Raw genomic sequence first — 7284 nt, 5'->3', positions numbered from 1 at the left:
CTCTGGATTCATTTGCTAACCTCATCCCAACGATTATCATAACATCTCATCCTGGAAATGAGGAATGTGGATGCAAAAAAATGCAGCCTACATCACGGCTACAACAACTGGCTCAGCCTGTCTGCCACGGGGCCGGAAAAATGCACTGCTTTTCTTGATGAAAGGTGTTTAGTCCCATCAATTTGCTTTTCTGTTCTGAATTTCTCCTGAGTCTTAGTTTTCAATAGGTAATAACTCGTGGAAAAATATATGACACAGATATATGTATGTATGTGGTTTTATGATCATAGTTACAAACGTAAAGTCAGGTCCCCACTTACCACACTCCCCTTGCCCTTTGGCAATCCCTGTCGCCTTCTCGAGGGAATAATTGCTAAATCCTGAGTAACTGGAATAGTTCCAGTTGCAACCATAAATAATTGTATTTGCTGTATTTCCTACTTTGAAAAAAACATCACTCTAACTTTTCAAAGTGTCAGATTTTTAAAACATAAATTTTATTGAATTTGTTTGAGCTGTATGACTAGTATTTCTCAGGGTACAGATGAAAATATATCAAAAGGCAAAGGTGAAGATCTTGTTTGAGTCTCAAGACATTATTTTCCAAATACAGCCAAATAGAGAAGTTATCATTGACAATATGTTCCATATCACCATTTTTTTTCTGCTAACAATGATGCTTAGTAAAGCACTGAACCAGGGGAATTTTTTTTTTTAACTCGAGATTTGGTTTGGGGCTTGCTGAGACTTAACAAGCTTTTAAACACGAAGGCTGTGACTTCTTTTTTAGAAAAGCTAGTGAGGAGTCGGCTCTCCCGGAAGCAATTTCCAGTCCCTGCAGAGTCATGCCATAGACCTTCATTAAAGCAAAACGATGCAACAAGTAAGCAGCAGCTTCTCATGCTCTGTAAGTCCTGACTTGCTGCATTTTAAAAGTGTTATTATTACATCGGCCAGAGAGTCAAACTTGGCCCAGGGTAATATATTTCAGTTTCAGTGATTTCAAGTTTTGGTGAGAATGCCAAAGCTTGGCCCTGGGTAACACTCCCTCCTGTCACACCCGAGCCAACCTGGAAGATGTATAACAACTTTACCTGCTTTGGAGTTGAGAGTTTGCCTGAACCTGAGAGAGTGAAATCTAAGGGCTTTAATCTGATAAAGGCCAGGTGTGGTGGCTCAAGCTCGTCATCTTAGCATTTGGGAGGTGGAGGTGTGAGGATCACGTGAGCCCAGAAGTTTGGGACCAGCCTGTGCAACATGGTGAAACCCTATTAGCTGGGCGTGGTGTCATGTGACTGTAGTCCCAGCTACTCAGGAGGCTGATGAGGGAGGATTTCCTGAGCTGGGGAGGTTGATGCTACGCTGAGCCATAATTGTGCCACTGTGCTCTATACACTTTAGCCTGGGTAACAGAGAGAGACCCTGTCTCAAAAAAAAAAAAAAAAAAAAAGAAGAAGAAGAAGCATGATAAATCACACTGGGCAACACGGTGTGGTGAAACCCCCAAAAAGTGCATCTCTTGGGACGATCCCTTTTCTCTGACATACATGCAAAGGGAGCAAAGAGGCTCAAGGAGCCTGGCAGCGAAGAACAGAAGCCACTGGGACTGAGGCACGGCACCTTACACATAGCTGCTTTTTCCCCCTCCCCCTGTGTCACTTCAAGAAAGAACTCAAAATTACCAGAAGTGACTCAAACATTAAATGCTTACACTCATTTTTGAGACACCATAGAAAGCTTACATGTCATCGTATTTAATTTCAAAGATGGCTGATGGGAATGGTTAAGAGCATGGTCTGGTCCCAAGACTACCTGAGTTCAAATTCTGCCTCTACTGTTTCTTAGCTGTTTGACTTAGCAAACTCCAAAGCAAATCCTTCCTCGTAAGGGTTGTGTGGGAACTGAAGGACACGAAGCTTGTAACATGCTTAGTATGACGCCTGACTGGGATGTGCTCTGTGCAGGCTGGGTTTATTGTCCCAACAATCCTGTGATGTAGGTAACATCAGCACCATTTCACAGGTGAAAAGATTGGGGCTCAGATGGGTTGATCTAAGTTCTCAAAGTCTGGCCTCTGGGACTTGTTAAAAGTGCAAATTCTTTTTTTTTTTTTTTTTTTTTTTGAGATAGGGTCTGGCTCTGTCACCCAGGCTGGAGTGCAATGGAGCGATCATAGCTCACTGCAGCCTCAACTTCCTAGGCTCAAGTGATTCTCCCAACTCTGCCTCCCAAGAAGCTGGGACTACCAGCATGTGCCACCACGACCGGCTGGTTTTTTGAAGAAATGTGAATTCCTAAGCCCAACCCAAGATATTGAATTAGAAAGTTCGCTAGATCCCTCAAATGCGTATGAAGGTGGCCCTCTGGGGACTGTCATGCATGCTAAAGTTTAGTAAATCAACTTACCCAAAGTCATGCAGCTTTTAAGGAATGAAACCAAGACTCTGTTTGTTTCGAAAGCCTATGTTCTTTCCGGCCGCAGACCTGATGTGTGTGCTTTTCCCACAGTTCTGACCATACGTTACTGGGGAAAGTGCCCTCCTTTCTCCATCCTCCCAGGCGTGACTCTTGTTTTATCAGAGCAGCCAGCCCTGCACTGGCACCTGCCCTGCTGTGAGAATCTTGTTTCCTATTCTGAAATCAAAGGTTTTCATTCATACAGCAGAAATATCCTAGAAATGGGAAAACTAGGACAAAAGATTATACTGTGATCAGAAAAACTCATTATTTTGATTAGTGACATTTTCACCCAGACTTTACAAATGGATAATTGAAATAAAATTTAAAACAGAGGCACTTAGTATATAAGTTTTCCTTCCTCCTCTCAAACTGAGGAGGATCCAGGACTGCAAAGTCAAATCAGCCTGAACGTCCTTCTCCACTTGTTAGGTCTAAGGTGGGGACACGTGTGGAGGTGGAGAAGAACCTCTGCCGAAGTCAAGAACACGTCCAGGCACTGCTGGCAGGTGGATTTAATCTGCATTTGCCATGTCTATACCCTGAAGTCAGAGGGCTCAGACCAAACCGTGTGTTTTATTTACTAAAATACCAAACCGTGTGTTTTAGTAAATAAAAATAGCAATTAGACCCAACTTTCTGCTATGCCTCTAAAATGACAATAACATGGGAACAAATTTGGATCCTTGGATCACCTTTGTCTCTCACTGGAAGTGATCCTCCGCTAGTACACAGATGTCGCGTTTTCTGGACACCACTGCTTCTTGGTTTGACATACAGGAAGAGCTCGTTCTCCCTTTTCATGGCTGTCTAACAGTTGCAGCTGTCTCACCTCACTGGTCCTGAGACTGGTGTTTAGGAGACTCTGAGAATAGCTTAGCAACTAAAGCCCGCACAAGAATAAGATCCCTTGAATAGAAACAACCAGAACTTGGTAGAAAGCTTCAGGATAAACTGTAAAGAGCACGGGAAGTCCATTTTATTTTTTGGTTCAAAGTTTCCATCACCATCTCAATTTCTACATGGGTGACGGTCTTTTCCAATTCACCATTTTCTTTCCCTGAACTCACAGACCTCATCTGTCTGGAAAACGCCAAATGATGTCCTGAGTCTTCCAAGGATAATAACTCATGGTCCAAGCCATGGTATAGATACCAGGCTCCATGACCAACACCCCTTCACATGAGGAAGCCCAATTTCTTCACCTTTTCTTTCTACTGCTTTCCTTCTGCTGCCTCCATGGCCAAATAGACCAATTTAGAAAAAGCAAATTCTACTGCTTTAGTTCATGGGTCTGGGGATCAAGCTTAATCTTCTGCCAGAAGAGTTTAAACAGATAAAAACAGCCCTCTGTAAGGTGAACAAATCTTTAAATAATCAAGGCCAGGTGCCATGGCTCAAGCCTGTAATCCCAGCACTTTGGGAGGCCAAGATGGGCAGATAGCTTGAGTCCAGGAGTTCGAGACCAGCTTGCGCAAGATAACAGAAACTTGTCTCCACAAAAATACAAAACACAGCCCAGCATGGTGGTGTGTGCCTTTGGTCCCAGGTACTCAGGAGGCTGAGGTGGGAGGACTGCTTGAGCCTCACAAGTGGAGGTTGCAGTGAGCTGAGATCCATGCCACTGCACTCCAGCCTGGGTGACTGAGCAAGACCCTCATCTCCAAAAAAGAAAGAAGAAAAAAGAAGAAGGAAAGAGAAAGAAAAGAAGGAAAGAAAGAACAAAAGAAAGAAAGAAAGATCAGCCCAAAGTACAGAAGTGCAGTGTGCCCCACACCAGCCACCATTATGTTAGACATTCCTTCTGGACCCCAAGGTCTATGGGAGCTGGCAGTGAAGGATACCTCCCACTGCAGCGCACAGCAAGTGCCACCATGCTCCTCTCTGGATGCAGCTGGTAGAGAGTAGTATTGTCATGTTTAATTCCACCAGTGATGCTGAAACTGCTGTAAACTAATGTGTGTTTGGCATAGAGTGGGAGATGTGCTGGTCTCATAGGGTGGGTAGAAGCCTAGCGTGCTGAGTAGGGGTGTGGTGTACCTGCTGTGGGGTGATGAAGTGCAGAAGAGCAAGTGCTGGCCTTCCGTGCAGAAGACAGTTTCACCCTTCTGAAGCTTGATGGGCACTGAGCTGAATTAATGGTGTGCTTCCCCAGGAACCAGGGAGGTCACAGCCTCCAAGACGTGCTATGGCTGTATATCCACATGTCAAACCAAACGAGCAAATCTGGCTGAATCTTTTCTCTGGGTTGGGGATGTGGGGAAGAGAGTATGTGTGGGTATCTTGCCAGATGCCAAAAGTTACTGAAACTCTGTCCTCTGTTAATCCACCGGAGAGCTAAATCCAGAGGATTTCCATTTTAATAATATTCATGCCATTAGCATCTGAAACATGCCTACAGTTGATAAATAAAGGCTTTTCTGGAATATTCCAGTAAAGGCTAGAGGTACTTTACATTTAAGAATAACTAAGTACAAATAAAATCCAGTTTTTAAAACAGTCTTTAAAACTGCCACTTGGTTACCAATAACTAAGCCGGAACTTCCTACTCTCCTCTCTTCCTGAGGCTATAACTTTAGAGAGGTAACTGTTCTCCTCAAAGAACTACTGTAGGCATAGCTTACTCCCAGGTTCATCCCTCTTACCAATTAATGTATGTAAGCAAAGAATTTTATCCACTTTATCCTCCTCCTCCACCGGGCTCTCGCAGCCTTCTTTCTTTGGATACCAAAGAATTCCTGAATAGAAATAGCTATTCTGTGACCTTACAAAATTCAGATGTGCTGTCTGTTATGTTCTAGTCTCACAGTGACTGGCCCCAGATTTGGGGTGTCCTATTTCTTGTTTTGTTGTTTGAGACTGTCTGCCTTCCTTCAAAGCTGATTAATCTCAGGTGCCTGGAGTGAAGGCCATGAGGCCATATAATATTAAGGCACCAAGAAAACTTCAATAAGTGGTTTAATGTATTTGCAGTGGCCAAAATTAGAACACCTTCCTTCTCCTTTGATTTGACAGCCTATTTTTCTGCTACAATTTGCAGTTCTTCCCCCTCTAACAACTTGAGTTAATTTCTATTCTGAAAGAAGTCAGGAGCAAAGGAGCCAAGGTAAAGCTCTAGATTGATCCGGCCCTGGGGAGGTAAAAGTACAGTGGTGAAGCGAGGCAGGGTGCCTTCGTGGTTGTTCCCAGTACCTGAGGTGCGTGGCAAGCATCCAAGCAATGGCAGTGACGAAGGCCCTCGAGAGATGTGGAGACACATTCCTCAGTGGTCACAGTGGGGAGCGGCTCAAGAGCGGACCTTCAAGATGTAGGGTAGAAGAAGAACCAGAAGCTGTGAAGATCCATAAACTTGCCTTCCTACCAGGGCCATTTAATGTGCTATAGTAATCTTTCCAGTGTGTTGAAAATAAGGTAATTTCCTTGCAATCTGGATTATAGGTACATGCCTTTTTATATACACAACAAATTGTTTTTAGGTTAAACCACTTATATTATCTTGAAAATGTTATTTTGTTGAAGTGTAGACACAAGTCTTTTTTTGCCCTGTATGTAATTCACGTGCATGTGTGTATGTGTGTGTTCTTTTACACTGTGTACATACAGGCTTTGCATTTATGCATTGACTGTGTAAGAAGAAGATGCAAAGTGAAAAGTCAATGGTAACCTTTACGTTGGGAATGTGACAATCAAAGACACACTTGTCATGAAGCTAATGAACTTTAAGCTCCAGATCCCCTCACGTGTACAGGTCCATTCCAAGGCTCTGGGAGTGGCCCTGGCAATTGTACACATTATCATATGCTTTGGAAAATTTTGGAAAATTAAGAAATTTTCATCTCAATCAGTTAACATTCTGGTCTCTTTTCTCTCTGACCTTCCTTTTACCACACTTCTTGTATCAGCTAGCCTCGAAGTAGATGTATTTTTGAGATCCAATTAAGGAGAAGTTAATCTGTGGATATATTTAGTTTAGATTTAATAGGATATATTTATCTGCTTTGCTAGCCATTCTAGTATAAAGAGTGGACTTCAGGATTATGGCTGTCCTTAGTGTGCTAATTTACCCAGTACCACGAAACAGAGGTACAAGACCGGATGTTATGCCATCATATAAAAGTCCTACAGGAAATTGGTTATAAAAGTACGTGTATAATGGAGAAGAAAACACAGTTTGAAATGCATGGAGCTACAAGGTAGTCTGTAAAGAATGTCACTGTTCATCAGCTGTATAAAATGTTGAGTGAAGAATTTGGTTTTCTTTGATATCTCATCAAAATGGACATTTTCTTCTGTCAAGAATATACATGATGAGATGTGGCAGAAAGCATTTAGGCTTTGAAATGTGATTGAGTTTGGATCTTGCCTCTAATATTTGCAAGCCTCAGTTTACTTCTCCGTAAGGAAAGAATAATAGTATCTCTCAGATTTATAACAAGAATAGCTAAGACTGAGTACTTTATTGTGTGCCAAGCCCTGGGCTTTAAACCAGCCCTGTGAAGAGGATACGATTATTTTTTTTCATTTTACAGATGAGATTGAGGAATTGGCCCAAGGTAACATAGCAACATAATATGCAATGAATCTAGAAGGTGAACTCCAGTAGTCTGGCAGCCCCCATAGCTACTCGACTGTTCTGTAAGGATACAAAAGAGATATGGAATGTTTATAGCACTGAGGCAGGCAGTTACCATCGTCCAAGAAATTGTAGGCACTGTTATGCAGCCCACCATGGGCTTCTCTACCCATGGCTGCCACTGCCAGTTACAGCAACCAGCCCAGCTTCTAGAGCTTGCACAATTTGTTGTCTTTGTTCCTCTCTCTCTGTGT

The sequence above is a fragment of the Cebus imitator genome, unplaced genomic scaffold (genome assembly GCF_001604975.1).
Source record: "Cebus imitator isolate Cc_AM_T3 unplaced genomic scaffold, Cebus_imitator-1.0 Scaffold111, whole genome shotgun sequence".
NCBI classification, from domain to species: domain Eukaryota; kingdom Metazoa; phylum Chordata; class Mammalia; order Primates; family Cebidae; genus Cebus; species Cebus imitator.
This window is presented reverse-complemented; position numbering follows the sequence as displayed.